The sequence below is a fragment of the Acomys russatus genome, chromosome 27, assembly GCF_903995435.1.
Source record: "Acomys russatus chromosome 27, mAcoRus1.1, whole genome shotgun sequence".
NCBI lineage: Eukaryota > Metazoa > Chordata > Mammalia > Rodentia > Muridae > Acomys > Acomys russatus.
This window is the reverse complement of record NC_067163.1, coordinates 35418831-35440795: the sequence shown is the minus strand read 5'-3', so window position 1 is coordinate 35440795 and position 21965 is coordinate 35418831. Positions and strand designations below refer to the sequence as shown.

Sequence of the window (21965 nt, the reverse complement as noted above, 5' to 3'; positions counted from 1 at the left end):
ACCCAGCTAAGATGTATTATTTATTCATTTGCAGCTTTAAAGGGATAGTTATACTATGTTAGGCATTATTATAACCTGGTTATTGCTTTCATTTGAACATAAGATATGGTTGTATTGTTAGGTCCTGCTGCAGGGTGTGGCTGGCATGCCCTGCCCTCTACCTAGGGGCGGGGCTTCCCTTCTCCCAGAGACTTACTATATAAACCAGACATTTTCGTTCCATGGCTCCTTTTCCCTTTGTGCCCGCTCTAGCCTTTGCCCTTTTCCCACCTCCCTGCTCTCTCTCCTTCCCTCTCCCCCACCCCCAAGGCATGCTCGCTCTCCTCTCCCCTGCCCCTCCCGTACTGCTCCCAATATACCTGCATTTATATGTTATAGCTCTGTTACCAACTAGCTCATTCTTGTTATTTATTTAATCAATCAGTGTGTCAAATTGACAAGGGATGGATTGTGATGACTATTCTCAGCTGTCAACTTGACTATCTCTAGAATGAACTATAACCAAGACTTATAAAGATCTTGTGAAAAAGAATTAAAGAAAAACATAGGTCTAGCCGAGGTGGTACACACCTTTAATCCCAGCAGACAAACAAAGACAAGGAGATCTCAGAGTTCAAGGTCAGTCTACAGAGCAAGTTCCAGGATAGCCAAGCTTAGGCAGAGAAGGAAAGCATCAAAACAAGAAAGCTGGTGAAGACGTAATAGAACAAGTGGGCCATGTTCCAGCTGCAGCAAACAACAAAACTTGGCAGCTTCAGCCACGTGGCTCTGGCTTTAGAGTCAAGAATAGAAGGGGTTACTGGGACAATTGATGCTGGTTACATGGAGCTAAGAAATTAGCGGTGATTGAGAAGAGATCAGCATCACTGAGGGCAAATCTTCTGGGAAGTGTTTTCCAAGAGGACAAGGAAGCTATGTTCCAGAAATACACCTTGGGCTGACAGCTGGACTTGGTAATGTGTAAGAATCACCCAGGTGGTACTTACTGGTTTTGAAGGCATGAAGGGGTCATGGAAAGCAGCTGAGGCTTGGCACTGTGAAGAAGGCCTATGAGAGGCAATTGATGAAAGTGCAGCCTAGTTGCAGTGGAGAACTCCGGCATATTAGAGATGGTAGTACCCTGGCATGGCTACCAAGAACAGCAGCACCAGTGGAGTGGACTCAGCCAGAGCCTAGAGTGCTACAAGAGGGCAGAGCTGGAGAAGTAACCCAAGCCTTTCAGAGGAGCCCAGAAGATCATGTATGGATCCCAGACATTGGAATAAGAAGCTAGGAAGTTGAAGTTGCCTTGGAGACCCCCAAGATGTTAGAGATGCCCGAGCTGTGGGGTACCTGCTGAGGAAAGCTGCTAGCAGGGAGTGGAACCAGCCCAAGAGAAAGAATTGTGTTGCAGTCAACCAAGCTGAAAGGAGTTGGACATCAGACATGGAGATGCAGAGTCTGGAGTTTTCTCAACTCGTCTTTGGTGGTTTGTTTTTTTTTTTTTTTTTTTTTTTTTTTTTCATCCAATATTTCCTCACTATGACATTTTGGAATGGTTACATATATCCTGTGGTATTGGAAATATGTGATCTGCTTTTTAATTTTTATTTTAGAGGGGATTACAGTTAAATGATTGAAGGAATCTCAGAAGAGTCTTTGAACTTTGGACTTCCAAACATTGTTGAGTCTGTGATAGACTACAGGGACTTTTGAAGTTGGAATAAATGCATCTTGCATTATGTAATGGTCACAAGCCTATAGGAGCCAGGGAACAGAATGTGGCAGTTTGAATAGGTTTGGCTCCGTAGATTCCCGTGTTTGAATATGTGACCATAGGGAGTGACACTATTAGGAGGTGTGGCCTTATTGGAGTAGATGTGGCCTTGTTGGAGGAAATGTATCATTGTGGGGCAGGCTTTGAACTCTCCTAAGCTCAAGCTATGCCCAATGATTCAGTCTCCTCTGGCTACCTTCATATCAAGATGTAGAACTCTTGGCTCCCTCAGCACCATGTCTGCCTGCACGCTGCCATGTTTCCCACCAAGATGGTAATGGACTAAACCTCTGAAACTGTAAGCCAGCCCCAATTAAATGTTTCCCTTTATAAGACTTGCCTTGGCCATAGTGTCTCTTCACAGCAAGAAAACCCAAACTAAGACAGTCTGTTATTGGCACGTAATAACAACACAGCAGATGTTGGAGGTTCTAAATAAGGAAATACATGAATGGGTGACAGTCATAGTATTAAAAATTGTTGACCAAATTCAGGCTTAGTGAATTAAAAAACAAACAAACAAACAAACAAAAACAGTAGAGTAGACAGAAAGCTGACGGGGATTTTTGCAAATAAGGGAAGTGTTTCAGATATATTGAGGCCTTTTTATTTTGAGGGCGTGGTGTTTTTGGAGTATTTAAACCTCTATACTTTCCCAACCTCATGTTTTGCAAGAATAAAAAAAAATTAAGAAATAAAAATATGCTTCCATAGAATAAATTTAATCATGGCAAAGTAGAACGAACACCCCTTATGTCAAGGCCTTGCTTACATTGGCTTTCAACAAGGCCCTTGGATAATATATGACGTGTTATTTGCTGTCCCAACTAGTACATGCCTCTACATGTAGAGTCATGGGCATTTCCCAGACTTGAGCCCCCAGTTTACTCTAATAATCACGTAAGGGGTGAGAGCATGAATAACGCCTGCCTCTTCTCTCTTCCTGCACGGGTGTGACAAGTTGAGCAAAGATGGAGCCTGTGGAGTGGTCAGCTGACACACTGCATCTCAGACCACAGAGGAGAGAACTCTGCAGACTCTTCACTGTCTAGGGGGTTTTCTCTAGCACTTTCTAAATGCATCAGTTCAGGCCATTTTTCCTATCCTCAGTACCCAGGGAAGCTTTCTTAATTGGGTCATAAGGGCAATCTGCCTGCTGTCTCTGGAGGTATATTATGTAATATTAGAATTCTTTTCATTCTTTAAAAAAGTGCTTTTAGAGAAAGCAGCAGGAATCACTTGACCAAAGGAGGGGAAAAGTTTTCAGCACTGATTTTTTTTATATTTCCGGTTCGTGTATTCAAAACAAAAAGACAGTATAAAGTTCTAATGTAGCGGGCATGCATGGAAGAGACAAGGCTAGCCCAAGGTGACATATATCCCTCATTCTGCCTATCTGGGCCATGAAAACAAGGCGCCTGGCGGGATTGGAATTTCCCTCAGGCATCTCATGCTAGAAGAAGGGGAAGACTGAAGCTTGGGCCAGCCAGAGAGGAACCTGTTTGCAGAGATTCCACACAATGCCAACAACTTGTCTGACCATCTTGCAAGAGTGGCTATAACCAAGATGACAGTGGGTCGATGATGTGTGGAGCCACGCCTTAATCTAGACTGCTTAAAGCCTTCTATTTAAACCTTATCCTCCTGGTAGGGTGATAGGCTTGAGTGCAGTGTGTGGGAGGGGCTATGAATCACCTGAGCTCTTCCTCTTCTCTGTACCCGCATTGAGGAAATCACTCATCACTACTACTACTTTTCTGTTTAATTGAATTATTAAATATGGGTGGCCAAGTCTTGTTTGTTGCAATGTCAAGACATGGGCTCAGGCTTTTAGGAACTCTTGTAACTGCCTCACAATTTTACAGCCTGTTTGAGGAACTGAATACAAAAGTTGAATAAGAGATCAACATGTAAAACACTTGTATTTTTTTTAAAAATAAAATTGAAAAAAGTAGCTGGAAATGGCGGCACCTTCGATCCCAGCACTGGGGAGGCAGAGGCAAGCAGATCTTTGTGTGTCTGAGGCCAGCCAGTCTACACAACAAGTCCCAAGACAGCCAGGACTACATAGAAAGACTCTGTTTCAAAACAAAATGAAAATGATTGCTAGAAATCACATTTATTGAGCATGTTCTAGGGACAAGATTAGGACTAGTTAGATAATTACAAATGTTGGGACATGGGGTCCCCAGCTAGACCCCCTTCGCCTAGTGACACTTTATGGTGAAGGCACTTGGGAGAGAGCATGCTCCGGAAGACGTCTCTGACCTTTCCCTTGCCTTTCTTCCCTAAGTGTGTCATAAAACCCAGGAGGACACTTAAAATTTTTCTTCAAATATGGTTCTATGCATAAGAAATATCATACGTATATTCAGATGAAGTAGTATTTTATCTGTGAAGGGGAAGGGTCAAGGGGAAGAATTGAAGCCAGCAGACCTTGCTAATTTCCCCAGCTTATTACTATCAGAACACGTGATTTTATCAGTTATATTGTTTCATGACTGTGCCCCTCCCTCAGCCAAATCTACACAAAATAACTTAGGTCTAAGTATCTGGGCGGGCCTCATTTCCTTTTGATGACTTCATGTGATATAAAAATTATATGTGCATGTTTGTCAATCTGCTTTTGGTCGCAGTAGCTCTGCCAGCAGCCACAGGGAGATACAGCCCAGCACTGTCACTGCAAGCCTAAGGAGTTTAAATTTGACAGATGAAGGGAGACACAGTAATATGTAACAGAGACGTGTGAGTGCTTCTCAAAAAAAAGTCACGCTTAAGTAACTGTGTGATTACTGTGATTCTGTGTTTTCTTTTAAATTACTGATTTTATTTTGTGTGTATGAGTATTTTGCCTGAATGCATGTATTTGCACCACATGCAGTGTCCTCAGAGGTCAGAAGAGGGTGTTGGATCCCTTAGTACTGGTCCTACAGAGGGAGATATGAACCATCCTGTGAGTTCTGGGAATTAAACCAGGCTCTTCTCAAAGGTATCAAGTGTTCCTAACAAGTGCAACCCAAGCAGAACTTGGTTCTCAGGCCAGGAATGCAGAAGGAAGGTTGGTTCCCCCCCCCCTCTTTTTTTTTTAATTGACTTCTGTATTTTTATGTTGATGGGTGCCATGTATGCCAGTGGACTATGTGCATGTGTGGAGTGCCTGCAAAGGTCAGAAGAAGAACATGGACCCTCTGGAGATAGTTTTTAGCCACCATGTGGGCGGTGGGAGTTGACTCCAGGTCCTCTGTAAGAGCAGCTAATACTCTTAACCAACGAAGCGTCTCCCAGCTGCTCCAGATCCTGTGCCTCTCTAAGGTACATTGCTCAAGCAAGGTAACTGCCAACAAGGTAATTTTTTCTTAACTTTTTTTAATTAATTTATTCTTGTTACATCTCAATGGTTATCCCATCCCTTGTATCCTCCCATTCTTCCCTCCCTTCCATTTTCCCCTTATTCCCCTCCCCTATGACTGTTCCTGAGGGGGGTTTCCTCCTCCTGTATATGCTCATAGGGTATCAAGTCTCTTCTTGGTAACCTGCTATCCTTCCTCTGAGTGCCACCAGGTCTCCCCCTCCAGGGGACATGGTCAAATGTGAGGCACCAGAGTACGTGAGAAAGTCATATCCCACTCTCCACTCAACTGTGGAGAATGTTCTGACCATTGGCTAGATCTGGGTAGGGGCTTAAAGTTTACCGCCTGTATTGTCCTTGGCTGGTGCCTTAGTTTGAGCGGGACCTCTGGGCCCAAATCTGCCTATCATAATGTTCTACTTGTAGGTTTCTAGGACCCTCTGGATCCTTCTACTTTGCTATTCTCCCATGCTTTAATTCTCAAAATTTGTGGATAAATGGATTGAGCTAGAAATGATCATAATGAATGAGTTAATCCAGAAGCAGAAAGACTCAAATGATATATACTCACTTATATCTGCATACTAGCCCAAGGGGCATGTCCCACGAAAGCCTTCACTTACCAGGAAACTGGGACAGAGGGGAGGACATCCTATTGGGACTCAACAAGATAATTTTTAAGAATTTTCTTTCGTAAGGTGATTTGATGTCTTGTGTTGCTCATATTTAGGGATGAAAGAGGAGTGTTAAACATGGTGGCCCTAAGAAAGCATGGCCTACTTGTTGCTTTTAACATCCATGTTAACATGGATGGATTTAGAGCTACTGGGGGATGTAATTCAGTGGTATAGCCTAGATCAATACATAGGTCCCTCATTCAATCTTTGATAGCTGCAAAATAGATAATAATAATAATAATAATAATAATAATAATAATAATAATAACAACAACAACAACAACAACAACTTGAATTAAATAAAATGCTTTTAGGAAAATCAATACTGTCTCTGAAGGCAGCCTTGACTTTATCAGTTGTGTTAAAGGCCTGGCTCCAAAGCACATTCTAGAATGAAGGCTCTTTTTTCCTTCCCATAGCACTTTAGTTTTTCTATCCTGCCTCAGCCTCAGCTTTGTGCCTGGAATGGATAAGGAAACATTTATTTCCTCTACTATAGTAACTATATACAGGGTTTCTCACCTATAGTTTCTGATTCAGGAATCTTTTAACTATATCAAACCAAACATTACAAATTACACGTTGGAATGAAAGAATTGTAAACTAAAGTTAGCAGAAAGTTATGTCGTCAATTCCACAAGAAGGCATGGCCATAGAGAAGCTAAAATGCTGCAGATCCAGAGTCAGTCTCGGATGTTAATCTTAGTCCCTTGGAAGCCATTCATTGCTCGCCTCTGTGTGTCACCTAACATCTTTGTGACTACTGAAACTTTAAAAATCTATTCTTAGCATCACTGGCTTCTAGCGATCCTTAGGTTAAGAAGGTCACTAGGTAATTGTTACAAGCGTTAGCAGGCTCAGAGGCCATTGAGGATGGACCTCTCTCTCATGATGGGCTCCAGACCCCACCTCCTGTTTCCCTGATAACACTAGCAAGGGAAACTTCACAGCTCCCCTTCTTAGGATTTAAATTGCCATATTGAGAAGGGAGGTTTGGGGGCTTATTCTGATGCCCACTAAGGGAAAGCTTACTGATCAAAAGAGTGGAATCTGCCTCGGGCCTGGAGTAGAGACATGGTACTTTGATCTGAAGATTAAAATATTACAGACTATTGCCTTATTTCTTGACAGTTTGTCTATCTGGCTGGATATATCAATCACTTGGCCAAGAGACCTCCCCCTCCCAGGAAAAATGATTCACCTGAGGCCATGCTAAGGTGACAGACGTACTAATTATCATTTAATGAGAGAGTGTGCTTATATGTCCCAGAAGTCTTTGCTCCTATACAGTTGCTTACAGATTTTCTGCTATGCAGTTCTGCTGAGCCTGCCCACTTTTCTGAGTTCTAATCAAAATGTTAAACGTTCTGTTTTCCTTTTCTCCCATTTCTTTTTCTTTCTGATGCCGGCCCAAACCCTTAGCACACTTTCCCTGACGTTCTGTTTTTCTCTTTTCCTCAAGCTTCTCTCATCTTTATTCATTCAGTCCTGCTTTAAGTACCACTCAAAGGCACTCCAACACACATATATTAACATATAAACACAAGCACATTTTAAAGACAGCTTTTAGTGCGAGTGGCTGTTCCTTCTAACTCTCTACTGCAATTGGATTAATTATTTTCTAATTAAATTATCTCAGTTGCCTTCTAATGAAAAGAATGGAGGTAGCTTATTATTAACATGGAAAATATGCAAGAGGCTAAATAAATACAGTGTTGAAGAGTTCTTCTCCAACAAGGGCCCTTGACTGGTGGGTCATTGACATCTTGGGGCTCTTATAACCCTCTTTGAATTAATGACTTCTGCATCACTGTGACAAAAATCACAACTTATGGAGGAAAGGAGTTGTTTTGGCTCGCAGTTTCTGAGAGCTTCCAGTCCACTGTGGTGAGAAAGTCAGTGAGATCACACCTACAGAAGCTTCTCAAAGCACAGTGAACTAGCAAGCAGGAGGAGAAGGACCAAAACCAGGGGCTGAGCTAGAACCGTCAAAAGGCCCACGCCTAGCACTACACTTCTGTCAGCTCGGCCCTACCTCCAGAAGGTTCCAGAGCCTCTCAGAAAAGCACCACCAGCTACAGAACAAACACATAAAGTATGACCTGTGGAGGCCATGCAGATTCGAGCCAAAGCGCTCCCTAATGGCCTACGTGCCTGCAGTACAAGTGACGTGACAAGGGCTATGTGTCTCCCCTTGACTTTAAGACTGGGTGGTGCGCTACAGGGAAATTTGCAGTTCTCAGACTGACTGAACTTGACTTTCAGACAAAGATTTAGAAGCCACTAGGCACATACACACACACACACACACAAATAAAAAGCTGCTTAACCAGTTCTGTAAACTCCAGGAAGGACTGGCTCTCCACTTTATTGGCACTTTGACAAGTGTCTTGGACAAAATATTCAGTGAAGGTAGATATTCTATCAGCAACAGTTAGTCAAACATTAGTCACAGAGGTGAAAAAAAAAAGCTCTCAATGGCAGGGCCTGCTTCAAATCCTATGCCAAAGACAGTTCTCGCTCAGGCTTCCTAAGTGACAACACCCCGTCCTTAAAAGGGCAGTGAATCCACATATTTGGGACATCTCTTTTCCACCAATGCTTCTAGAATCTATTCTGATAAGCAGCAATGCTGTGGGGTTTTCCTGCAGGAAGAGGCATAGGAAATCCCTACAACTGCCTCGAGGGCCAGAAGTCAGACATCTTTTCAATTTCAAAAAACACTTTGTTCTAAATCGTGCTCTTGTTCTTACATTGTGTTCTGTTTTTTTAAGTATTATCTTCTCCTGGATATTTAGTTTAATTCTAGACATAAACATCATACCCCTATTCTAAGGAAATTTTTTCATATATATTTTTATTTCTGGGTACGTGTATATTTGTGTGTGTGTGTGTGTGCCACGTGTGTGTGTGTGTGTGTGTGTGTGTGTGCCGTGTGTGTGTGTGTGTGTGTGTGTGTGTGTGTGTGTGTATCTGAACATTTAAGTACATAAGACAAATCTTCAAAAAGTTATTTATTTATATATGTATATATACATATATTTTTTGGTTTCTCGAGACAGAGTTTCTCTATGTTATCTTGGCTGCCCTGGACTTGCTTTGTAGGCCAGGCTGGCCACAAATTCACAGCGATTTCCCTGCCTCTGCCTCCTGAGTGGCAGGATTAAAGGCATGCACCACCATGCCCGGCATTTATTAATATTTTTAAGATAAATTGCTAACACATTAATCATAAACTTATGTTGTGCTTTTAAAACTAAGCATAAATTTGGCTGTATTTTAGTTTCCTATTTGCATATAATGAAGGGAGGTTAAATACATTTGAATCTGTTATTAAAAACACTTCCTTGTCACATTATCCCATACTAACTCATATAAATGTATATGAATTATAGGACTCTTGCATAGCTATGACCAAAATACTTGACAGGCAACAACGTCAGAGAGGGAAGCATTAATTTTGCTCACAGTTTTAGAAAATTAGGTCCACAGTTTCTTGGCCTGGTTGGTTTGGGCAGAACTTCCACAAGGCAAGAACAAAGGCAGGGGCATTTGTCATCCCATGCTGGACAGAAGGAAAAAAATGGAATGCAAGAAGTGGCCAAGGCAGGACACTGTTTTCAAGAACATGTCAATAGTGACCCGCTTTCCTCCAATTAGGCCACACCTCCTACCTTTCATCGCCTTCCAACGATGTTTCGTCGAGGTATAGCTGTTCCATCTAGTCATGGCCGTGATCATCATGGTTGCCATGGTGACCCTGATAGTCATGCCCATGAAATAAGCAGACTGACACAGTGATGAGTATGTCTGTGGTGATCCTAATGGAGTTGTTGACACTCACTAGTATGTGAGACGGGGAAGTGCCTTCAGGCATGGCTCCCTCCTGCCACACACCTTCGCACAGTGGGAGGGACGGTATTAAAGTATACAGAAGATGAAAGGGTGCTAAAGGTGAGACTCAAGCAATGGAGACTTCATTACACTGTCACCTACACTGGGGTGAGACTGTCTAATGATACGGCTGCCTTTATGTCAGGCAGGGTCCTGTAAGTAGCCCTTTCGTAATGTGCCTCCTACAAATCAGCCAAATAAACGATCATTGGCTCACCAAGCTAGACTTTGTTTAGGTCAAGTCATCTCTTTGGCTTGTCACTGATACCCTATCGGGAGTGAATGAATAGAAACTGATTCACATTTCTCCACGAAGTATAAAGCAAACAGCTTGTATCCTAAATGTACTTCACAGCAAAACCAACCAGCTTGAGTGGAGCACTCACATGGACCCTACCGTGAGTTGCTAAGACAGGCAACTGAGTCTAGGCCATCTGAAGGTAGACTGTGTGGAGTGAGTGGAGCCGGGGTGGCCATCTTTTTCTATGTGGTATGGACGGATGGGCCTTCTTCGTGAATGGAGTCTGCCTACAGCGGTCACAAGACTAGAAAGTGCATTGCAGCTTCTGAGAGTAGCATGTATGGGGCACGTGCTGTGCCACTGCTCCCAGAAGTCATGCTATCAGCAGCATGGCTCAAGCTACAGGTAACACAGACAGGTCACTGAGGTTGGCCAGAGAGAACGTGCCCTCTGTGGCAAGTAAGGGAATATATAATATGGGAGGAATATGTAGGTAGTGTCCTCCATGCTAGTCTCTGATTTTGTGTGTAAATTGGATAAGAGAGGTGAGATGGAGGTGCTGATTAACTATTTCTTATGGCTGGAGGTCCCAAAGGAAACAGGGTACAAATTAGGACTACAGTGCAGTCCTGTCTAGGATCCAAAAACTTTGAACCTATAGAAAAATTGGATCATGGGGAAATAGAAAATGAGACAGAAATGAGAGAAGACAGCCCTCAGGTCCAACCTTTACAGAGGAAGGGAGAACCTATGACTCGGCGTGTAGTGGAGGGGGCTTAGTGCTGAAAACTCCATAGCCACGGTGGGCTGTGCCCATGAACTGCTTGAACATCGGGAAAGACATTGAGACACTAAGTGAAAGAACCTCTCCCAGCCTGGTTCATGAGACTGCCAGACATAGAGGTGAACGGAGTCCATCCCGGTACCACAGACACAGAGAATGTAATATTGCTTCTACGTCTCCTTGAGACAAATACTTCATAATCTGCGACAGTACAGGGGAAGTCAATCCCTGCTGGACTGGTTCATATGATCCAGTAGGGATACTGTGTGCTGCCAGCTGAGGTTTCCATGAACATCAGAGGCTCAAAGCAATAGAGGCTAGGCTGGTGTGACTGAGGAACCTTGATCTGAATCAGACAGGAGTAACCGCTCAGTTCCCTGGACTAGAGAGATGGTACCCACTAAAGCCTTAAGAAAGAAGTTAAGGCAGCAGAGTCCTCAGGGATTACATATGAGGCTTTTAGTGCTGAACTCCATGGGGGGCACGATCTTTACAAGACAGGTGAGGTGCTGGCTCATGTGAATGATTGCGGCTGGTGTGAGATTCATGTTTATGAAGTGTTAAAGCAATTGTGATATGGTGGGGAAAGGGGAGAGCAAACACAACACGGGTGAGCCACTCAGTGCCAAAGGTGGCAAGAGTTGGAGTGAGCTGAAGTTCTTAAGGAAGAAATGGAAGGAAATCCAGATATTAGACCTGTAAGCTTTTGGGAGGCCTTAGCAGTTCACTAAAGGGATGGCCACAGGTGAGAAGAAAGATGTATAGGTGAGCCCCATCACACCTTCAGCTCTGAAAAAAAAAAGGGCATCCTAGATGCCTGTGAGTCATCCTAGCTGCTCCTCTGCCAGTGCCAAGGTTGCCCGGCAAGTGAGGGCCAACGGTGACAACCCGAACTGAATTGAATTGTTGATCCTTTTCTAATGTGAAGGCTCCTTAAGCTTAAGTGGATAACTGGCATTGAATGTTCCCTTCACGCATGATAATTCCCAGAAGCCCCAAAGACAAAGCAGCAGGGTATGGATATGGTAATAAAGCAGAACAGGTGAAAAGTGTTAAGCCTGTCCCAGGGGTGAGAAACGCTTCCCTGCCCCAGTGCAACATGCACATTTCTCTCCTGCAAGAAGAGGGTGGAGCTTTACACCTGACCTGGAGTTTTCAACAGCCAAGTGTGGCTGAGGAACACGCACAACACCCTTGGTACCACCAGGAGTGTGTAGGACCCAGGGAGCCAGCTTGAGCCCATCAGCGTTAAGGACGGGCATCTGTGGTGCTATGGTAGCATCCTAGGATAACAAACTGGGATGACTTGGGGAAAAAAAATCTATGGATTACAAGAGAGAGAGATAAAGTGGTTATTCTCATCATGTCGCTGTACTCATCATTGTCCTTTTGAGGAGACAAGTAGTGCACACTTTGGTGGCCTGTCCACACTGAATCAGGCCTTAAATGGACATTTAATCGGAACCAATGGCACTGGACCTTCAGGTACCGTGAGACTTTTGGGAGATTTCCTGAAGTAATTCTCACCTCTAAGTGTCTTATAGATCCAGGGAAAGCATTTGAGGATGGTTAAATACACTTGGGACCCTGAGACGGGAGGATTTTGAGTTCAAGATAAGTCTTGGCTACATAGAGAGACGATAACCAGAGTTTTAGGGCAACATAACCCTGGCCCCGGAAATCCCAATAGACTAGGCTTGCCACCACTGCCAGTATATACCAAACAAAGAGAAACGGCATCATGAAAATCTGAGAAGGGGGTGTTTAATTAATACACACAGAAGAAAAGTACACATGGAGAGATCGAGTGACCAAGTTCATCTTTGTCTGTATTGCTATGAACCTGAGGCTCGATGGGGGTTACATTGAGGCAAGGGTACATATTAAGTAGTCCTGGTGTGTGTTTGTGAATAATTGAGGAGTTCTGGTCAAGATGTGGTCCTGCCTATCATTGTTTTAACTCTTATCAGAATCATGTGTCACAAGGTGTATAGTATAGTCTAGCGAGTGATCTACGGCAACCACACTTTGTTGTAAGTGAAGTGTATATTAAATATATAGCAAGTAAGCCAAGGAAGAGAGAGAAAGAGAGAGAGAGAGAGAGAGAGAGAGAGAGAGACATAGGCATGCATGTGTGTGCGCGCACACACACACACTCCTAACACAAAATTGCATTAGATATCCAAAACACCCAGCAGAAATCAACTGGGAAAGGCCCTTTAAGGCAACCAGATGGATTCCCAATAGATTGATGGTCAGAGCAGTGCCTCCCTCCCCCGCTGAAGTATGTTCACTTAAATGTATTTGGTTGCTGAGCTCAAGATCTCATAATTCCATAAGACAGGTTAACTAGTTTGACCCTTTATTAAGATTTTCCCTGTCCGCTAACATAGTTGTCTTTCGTGTAAAAACAATTGGGCTAAACATTCAAAGATGGTCGTACTCTGATCTCTGAAGGTAGGTAATTGCCCACTGACTGAGCCATCTGTTTCCACACAGTGGCCCTTCATTTTCCAATAGCCTGAACATTCATGGGCATTACAGGGCAATGTCAAGCAAGGCAGAACCCACCTGACCTGTGGTAATCACATTCTAGAATATTCTATAGGGTGAAGCAGAGGTTCTCAATGGTGGGTCACAACACTTTTGGCAAACTTCTCTTGCCAATATATATATATATATATATATATATATACATTACAGTTCATAACAATAGCAAAATTACAGTTATGAAGTAGTAACAAAATAATTTTACGGTTGGGGGTTATCACAACATGAGGAACTATATTAAAGTGTCATGGCATTAGGAAGGCTGAGACCCACTGGGCTACAGTAACTAATAAACCATGGATATGACTATGGAGCCAGCTAGAACACTAAAACTTGTTTAATTTAAACTTTGCTGTGTGATAACACTGAACAAATGTACAGTGCTAGCAATAATAATTTGTTTTCCTAAGAGATGAAATGGAAAAGACAAAACCTTAATTCTAGGGCTCTTGTGGTAATTAAATGAAACAATATAGTTTAAATATGTAATATACAAAAGATCCTTGGTAGAAGTTACTTAGTGGTGTCATTATGAACTAGGATTATAGACCTTGGTCCCTCAAAAGGAAAGTCGGCTGACTAGAATACTGTACCAACCTCTTTCTTGGGGGAGACTACAAGGTATGTGGCAACTGGGTTTGGTGATCAAATGTTCAAGCTAAAACTTCTTATCCCTATACTCCCCTTTTTAAGCCCCTAAGTGAAAATAGAATCAAGAATCCAACACTTGAAATTTTCATCTGATTTCCTTTTCTTTCACTTTGAGTATTCAATTTCTATGTGTCCAGTGTCCAGTCAGCAACACAGAAACTCTAGGAGTGTCAGGAGAGGAAAGTTAGCACGAGAATCTGACGAAAACTCTGTCAGAGGGCTGGAGAAGCCGAAGGGGGAAGGCAGCTGAGATCATGGGGACTTGGAACTGCTACAAGCTACAGCCATCCTAAGGCGGCACAATGAAAAGGGCGGCGACACTCTCCAGGATTCGCCATTCTCTGTTTACCGTGGCTACCCGCTGTCACACACTGCTGTGGTAGAAACTCTCAGGAAGCTGAGAGGCCATATTCCTACTTTTTTTGTGTGTGTGAGTAATATTTCTTTATTTGTTATATTCGTGAGTTGGTGTCAGTGACATAATCTCTTATTCTTTCACCATATAAGATTTTCTCTTTTTTTTTTTTTTTTAATTAATTTATTCTCAACAGACCATATTCCTACTTAACGGGGCTTGTCACAGACTCAGCATCAGCACTGCCAGCTCCAGAGTGAGGGAACACTGTGCAGGGGGGAGGCTGGAGGAGCATCCTTGTGTCCAGAGCAAAGGGATTCTGTTGTCTGAACAGAAACCCGGGCCCATCTACCTACCCTGCCCCTCCTGCTGCCTCTGCCAAGGAGGACTTCAAGCAATGAAGACATACAATTGGCCTTCTACCTCCATCCCAGGCTTCCAGCAGTTTCTCCTATTGGTGGAGGGTCATTGGAAGGCAGCCAGCTGGCAAGCTTGGGAAATGTCATTTGCAGCCTTCTAGACCCCCAGAGAGAAGACAAGACAAGTGAGAGTGGAGTTGAGAGCCAATAGACAAACAGCCAGCACAATGTGTGACTTAAACCCAGATGTTCCCCCATAGCACTGCTCCGTGCCTCCAGATGTTTTCGATTTGGGTTGTTTGAAGTAAGCTGAACAGCTGCCGAGTGCTTCAAAACTTCTAATAGAGTACCATCACATCACATTCAATCCCTTATCCATCAAGCTTCTCTTCCTTCCAGGCTGGGCCTTCTGCTCTTTTCCTCACTGTGTTTGGGGATGGGGAGGGGCCAGGTTATGTAAATTCTGGCAAAGCAAACAAACAAACAAACAAACAAAAAACCACGTGCATTTCCCACTCTGCTTTCCAGAATAGGAAGGAGCTCATTTTAGTCTCCTGACTCTTGTCAAATCGAGAGTGCTTTATTAAATGCCAGGTGCACTCTATGTGTTGTATGGGACAGCTTTTGCTTTGCCTTTCATTAAACGATGCCAGAAGGTGCTCCTCGTTTTCTTTAAAATTATCCATCATTTCTTCTCTAAACTTGCTCAAGAGCCTGTGGTGGTTTGAATGAGAGTGGTCCCCATAGGCTCCCATTTTTGACTGCTTGGTCCCTACTGGTGGCGTTTGGGGAAGGATCAGAGGGTGTGACCTTGTTGGAGAAAGCATGTCACTGGGGTCAGGGCGTTAGGGTTTCAAAAGCCCACAACAGGTCTAGAATCTGTCTCTCTGCCTCCAACTTTTGGAGAAGATGTACACTTTCAGCTACCGGCCCAGCACCATGCCTAGCTGCTGCCATGCTTCCCAAGATGGCCACGGACTCACCCTCTGAAGCTATGAGCAAGTCCCCAGTTAAATGCTTTCTTTTATAAGTTGCCTTCATTGTGGTGTCTCCTCACAGCCTTAGAAATTAAGTAAAGTTAGCAAACTAACTAACTAAGGCAAGGAGGTTGTAGGCCCTAGTGGAGAGCCTAGTACTATTGCTTTGCTAGATGGTCATATGGTCAAACTGCCTTTTAATGTTCATATTTATACCCCTGGGTTAGCGCTATACCTAGCCTTCTCTGAGAAGCTTGTTTCAGCAGTGTATGGCTGTTCATGCAGAAAACCATAACTTCCCAAAGTGCTGAGAATAAGTGATGGTAGAATGCTAAGTCCTAAATCAAACAGCTGCGATACTCCTCTGAGGTTCAGGGGACATTGTAGAAGAGTAGGCAGAAAGTGTAAAGGAGCCAGAAGTTGGGGAGATATGTAGCAAAAAGAGGCATGTCTTCCAGACGTGACAGCTTTTATCTTCATCAATTCACTGCAATTGTGCTTGTCTGCCCAAGACCCGTACACGACTGAGCTCATCAACACTGCGTCATGGATGAGGGAGGGGCTCATGAGGCCCTACCATCCCTGAGGGATTGTTGGCAGTTAATGGTTGTTGAGGAAGGAAATATCACTTTCTTTGGTAGTGTAGCCACTGGTAAGTTGTCCTCGCTCTGGGAAACATCTCACCCATATTCAGGCCAGAAACTCTAATTAAACCCAGTGTCCACACACAAGGAAGGCATTAAAGTAGGAGGAGGATTTGTAGGAAGAAGGATTTCAGTGGGAAAGGGGAGGGGATGACAAAGGCAATGGAGGGTGAAAATGATTAAACTTCAAACAACAAAAGAAAAAAACATCCTTTGATTATATATGGAACCAGACAGATCCATAATCTTGCAAAACGTTATTCCTTTGAACTAGTATTGGCTGTCTCTTTTCAAATAGTAGACGTGAGCTCTAAAATCAATGTATTTTTCTTAGACTTTCTTTTAGATTTATTAAAACAGGTCTTTTCTTGGTGGGTCTGAACCACGTTGTCTGGAAGGTGGAAAACAGGAGAATGTGACAGCCAACAGCACCCCCTAACAAGTGGGTCAGAACTTGGGAAGTCAGTCCTATGGTTGCTTTCAAGGGTGAAACCGGATTGTATTGAACAGTGTCACTAACTACAGAGAAGGAAGACTCCTTTGGGAAGTAGTCGTCCCTCACACACTTGCTGTGGAGCCTCAAGCCTGCCTCCATGCCTGGCTCCTCCTGAGGTAATGCAGGGAGCAGAGACAGAGGTAGCAGATGGACACTGGGTAAAGCCATATGTGAGGGCATCAGAGGATATGGGAGGTGGTATAGTTCAAAGAAGTTTGAAGTTAGAAACGGTGATTGGGTTCCTAAATATGCCATAGTCATCTGATCATTTTAATTCTTATGAGATAAACAACCTTGTGTTATCTCCTTTTCAGAAATAGAAAATAGGAAGTCTCACATCTGATTAAAAAAAAAAAATACAGAGTGAGATTCGTTGTCTGTCCACTATATCCACATGCTAGTACTGGCCAACAGGTGTGGCCTGTCCCCTCCTACAGACAAGTCATGGTCAACTTCTCTCATTATGCATTATGCTGCCCTTAGCATACACATGGCCTATTTTCTTCTTCCAGAGCACTCGGAGTGGTCTTCTGTCTTACACAGTAGAAACAAAAAGTCTGATGTCACAAATTTGTAGAAACAGAGGGTTTAAATGCAAGTCTGACTTCCTCCAAAGTCACCTTTTCATGGCCTCAGAACCCTGTTACTCTAGCCTGGAATTTAAGGTGTTAGCATCTAAAAACCAGGAAGATTGATAGCCATGCCACTGACTAGTAATGGCATGAAGTAACAGACAGGAGAGAGTTGGGGATCAGGATAACACACTTGCACGGCTATTTGACTTTTTGTGGCCTCTTCACAGCCGTGTCTCTCAGTTCAGAGAGGCCTAGTCTGCTTTTTTTTTTTTTTTCCAGCCAACTGATTCTACTGAGCTCGCTCCCCTTACTGTGGATGCTTTCAATTGCAGTTCCCACTATCCACAGCCTACATTGAGGGACTGGCTCCATAAAGCACAGGGCCCCAGGCAATCCCTAGAGAGTCGCTGTATCAGTTCTCACCCAACAGATAGATGCTCCATAAACATCTGAAAAAGTACCTTAATGCTCCACCCCCACCCCCATTTCTCAGCATCTTAGGAATTGTACAGGGGATCACAAAAGCAACAATGATGCTACCATTGCGATGGACGGTGCCTGGAGAATGATAGCAAAGGTTGTCCTCTGCCCTGCCCCCCAAAACACACACACACACACACACACACACACACACACACACACACACACACACACTGATTTCACCACAGTCATGAAGAAAGATTCCTGGTGCCTGCCATACCTGAAAAAAGTAGCAGGGCATGGTCAAGGAACACCCCGAAGCCAGAAGATGCTGCAGTCCTTTTAAAGAGAGAGGATGCAGAGAGGATGCACCAGGTGTGGTGGCTGAATCCCAACACTCAGGAGGCTGAGACAGGCAGATTATTGTGAGTTCCTGTGAGTTCAAGGCCAGCCTGGCCTATGAAGTGAGTCCAGGACAGTCAAGGCTACACAGAGAAACCCTGTCTTGAAAAAACAAACAAACAAAAAACCAAAAAAGATAAAAAGGAGAGAAGAGGCATCACAGCACCATCAGTGTGTGACTTCTCCAAATTTCCCTTGAGCAAAGGCTTTGTTTCCAACTTCTGCTATGCATATTTATTTACAGCTTAGGACATTTTTTGAAAATATCATGAATCTTTTTTTTTTTTTTTTAACCCAGTTTAGTAGCAAGTTCTTTAGCCTTTGACTTTTCCAGCTTGGCAATGCGAGCTACAGATTTAGGACCCAGGACGTTGCCTCCCCAGTGGCAATGGATCTCATCCTATCTGTTATTGTAATTGGTCCTAGTAGCTCCCACCAGCTTAGCCAGAGCATCCTTGTCTGCTGAGTTAACCTGTGTGAAGGCAACAGTGGTGCGAGTCTTCCTGTGGACCAGCTGCCCCAGCCTGGCCTTTCCCTTGATGATGCAGTAGGGGACCCCCATCTTTCGACACAGGGCAGGTAGGAAAACCACTATCTCAATGGAGTCTACGTCATGGGCAATCACCACCAGCTCAGCCTTCTTGTTCTCCACCAAGGTGGTGACTGTATTGACTCCTGCTCAAAGGACAGATGGTCTCTTACTTGTGAGGTCCCCTTTCCCAACAGCTTTCTTCTCAGCGTGCACCAGTACCCTTAGCTTCTTCTGCTTTGTCTCTGGCCAGTACTTGTGGGCAAGTTTAAGCAACTGGGTAGCTGTTTCCCAGTCCAGGGCCTGGGTGATCTGGTTAATGGCAGGAGGTACTTTGAGCCGCTTATAGAGGATGGCCCTTTGCTGCTGCTGCCTCATGCAGTGGGGCCATTGAACGAAGCAAGTGAGATCTCTTTTAGGATGGATGTCCTGCCCAGTGCCAATGTTCTTGGGCCTCTTCTCAAAGGATTGACCACCTTTTTGGCCTCCTATTTCTTTACCACGGTGGGGTCCAGAGCCATCTTCTTCCCGTTGGCCTTCTTTCCCTTGGGCATCTTGCTGGGCTGGAGGAGAGCGCAGTATCAAGAATCTTTAACCCCAAGTCTTTTATAATTTCCAACTGCCTTCAGTGCTTCCCAAAGCCTTGCTCCAAAAGACAAGGCTCTGTGACCCAAAGATTGCCCTCAGGCCAATAGGAGAGCTATTTGGTACCCAACACAGGAAGAGGCTGTTAAGCATCCTCTGTTTGCAGTTCTGCCTGTCACTGGATCGACACCTTTTCCGAAAGCAGACTGCAAATAATCACTGCACACAAGAAAAGAATGAAACTAGACGTTGAACCCCAAGAAGCAAGGTTCCCATATTACTACTTCATGAGCTCCTCAGTCCATTTCCTCATGGCTGCCCCACCCCCTGGCTACAGTGAACTGTGTATTTATTTGCTGACTATAACTCTTTCAGTTCTGATTTCATAGTTCTCCACTCTTGGTGTTTGAAGCTGAATAAACAACCTTATCTTTTTTTTTTTTGGCTGCAGTTTTTAAAAAAACAACAAACACGTAAGCGCTTTTCCTTTCTCTTCTCCCTGGCTCCCTCGCTATAGTCCATTGTATTGTGTCAATTTCCCAGGCTCTTCTGCAGGCTTATGGAAAAATACAATGTGGTAGGCTTGCTAAGCCGGTGGCATGCTTGGGGATTCACGGTTTATGAAGACTGTGGTGTTAACTAAGGTCAAGACCAACTGTACTTCATGTTTCATAAGGGCAGACATCATTTTCACACACCAGCTTCAAGTGGGACACCCAGAAAACATGGTGGGCATGGGCCATCGTGATCTGCGGAACCCACATATAAGCAACCATTCACAGCGCAAGCACTGCTTCCCAGAGCAGGAGCTGAAAGCACAAAGGAAACCATCCCTTCGCAGGTCTTCATTCCTCTTGCATTTAACAAGTCCCCGCCCCCCCCCCATTTAAACCAAATTTAATTGGTTCTCTCTTTCAAACCTTCCGAAGAACTCATAACTGCCCTTGGTAGAGGTCCTTCGCGGGCAATTTAAATCCAGCTCACTCACATCTTCAGTCTGATCAGCGTTTACTAATCCCTAACATGTAACTCGTTTTTTCCAGATGTCCTAAAATGAGTGAGTGAAGAAATCACACTTGCCTCCTAAGCCCCAAATCTTTTGTCCCTGATCATAGAGTGAGCTCCAGCATTAACTTCTTTTGTATCCCCACTTTCCTGTAGCTTTTTTCTCTGAGGAAATTTTCAACAAATTCTAACAGTCTCTTCCTTGTTACACAGATGTGAAGGGGCTTCCTGTTCTACGTTGGAAAGCAAATCCCCTCCCCCACCAGCTTCTACTCCTAGGTAGCATGGCCTCAGTTTCCCTGATCATCCTTCCAGCTCTCTTTTACAGTCTGGAGATTTTGTTCTTCCACCAACATAGCTCTGCCAGATGTGGGCTAGCCTACACACCAAGTGATCATTAAACACGCAGTAGAAGAAAGCCTGGGAGCACCGTGATGGGGGTGTGGTGCTTCTGTGTGTGCACAGTGCTGGGGGGGGGGGCTGGCGGCTGAACTAGGCTTTGAAGCCGTGACAGGATTATAGGCATTGTCCCTCTCAGCCAGAAGTGTTGCCCTAAGTATAGAGAGTGGACCAGAAGTGAGACATGGAAGCAGACACTCAGAAAGAGAGGGAGAAAAGGAGACAGAGCAGAGGAACTAACTACACAGGAGAGTATAATCAAAGCATGTCATATGCATATGTAAAATAGCACAAGGGAAACTGTTATTTTACACAGTTAATATGTACTAACAAAACGTTAATTCGAGGGTTCGGAAAGGTGGCTTAGCAGTTTTGGGTGCTTACTGCTCTTAAAAAGGATGTGAGTTCAGATCCCAGTATCCACACAGGGCAGATCACAATGGCCTGTTACTCCAGGGGGATCTGACATCCTTGTCCTGACTCTTGAAGCACCCACACACTTGTGACAGCCACTCACAGAGACACACACATAAGTAAAAGCATAATCTTAAAAAATATATAATACTAAATAACAGTCTTGGCCTGGTGGCTCATGTTTGTAACTCTATCTCTTTGGGGACTAGGCCAGTAAGATCCAAACTTCAAGGCCAAACCGGGCTATTACACAATAAAATCCTGTCCAAAAAGCATCGCACACATGAAAGAAAGAAATTAGTACAAGTTTGTCACGTATATTAGTATATGCGATGCATTAATTACTCTGGGGCCAGGATATAAAAACCTACCTGTTCTGTGGCTGCTGTGTGAATGAGGCCTTCTGTTAGTTACTTTCCTCTTTGCCGTAATAAAGACATCTCACAAAATCAACTTAAGAAAGGGAAGGCTTATTTTGGCTCACAGTTCAAGGGGATACAGACCATCACTGAGAGCATGGTGTCAGGGGCAGAAGGCAGCTCTACCATGCTAGGATTTCAGTCATGTGCTGTGCTCTTCCTGGCTTTTACCTTTGTGCTGGGGACCCAAATTCAGGTCCTGGTGCCTGCCCAGCAAGCGTTTTACCAGCTGCTAGCCCAGGCCCTAGAGTTGGATCCTCGGTTTGAATGCTGCGTGGTCCTGTCAAAAACAATTGCCTTTGAACGCACTCTATTCTCATGGAGAAAGTACAAGCCTGGGTTGTAATAGTGGAAGGAGTGGGCCACCGGTGGAGACGAGGAGCCCATATTGACACAACTAAACCCAAGTTGCCATCTCCATCTTTTCTCACTTTTGTTCCTGCTCCAGTTATAACTTCCACACGCTTTTGAAAAGCCTGCGCCA

At 44.0% G+C, this 21965-nt stretch overlaps 1 pseudogene; it reads right to left on the bottom strand.

Moving 5' to 3' along the window:
• Positions 1-18419: 18419 nt before the first annotated feature.
• On the bottom strand, positions 18420-19213 carry LOC127209987 (60S ribosomal protein L7a-like; annotated as a pseudogene).
• Positions 19214-21965: the final 2752 nt, after the last annotated feature.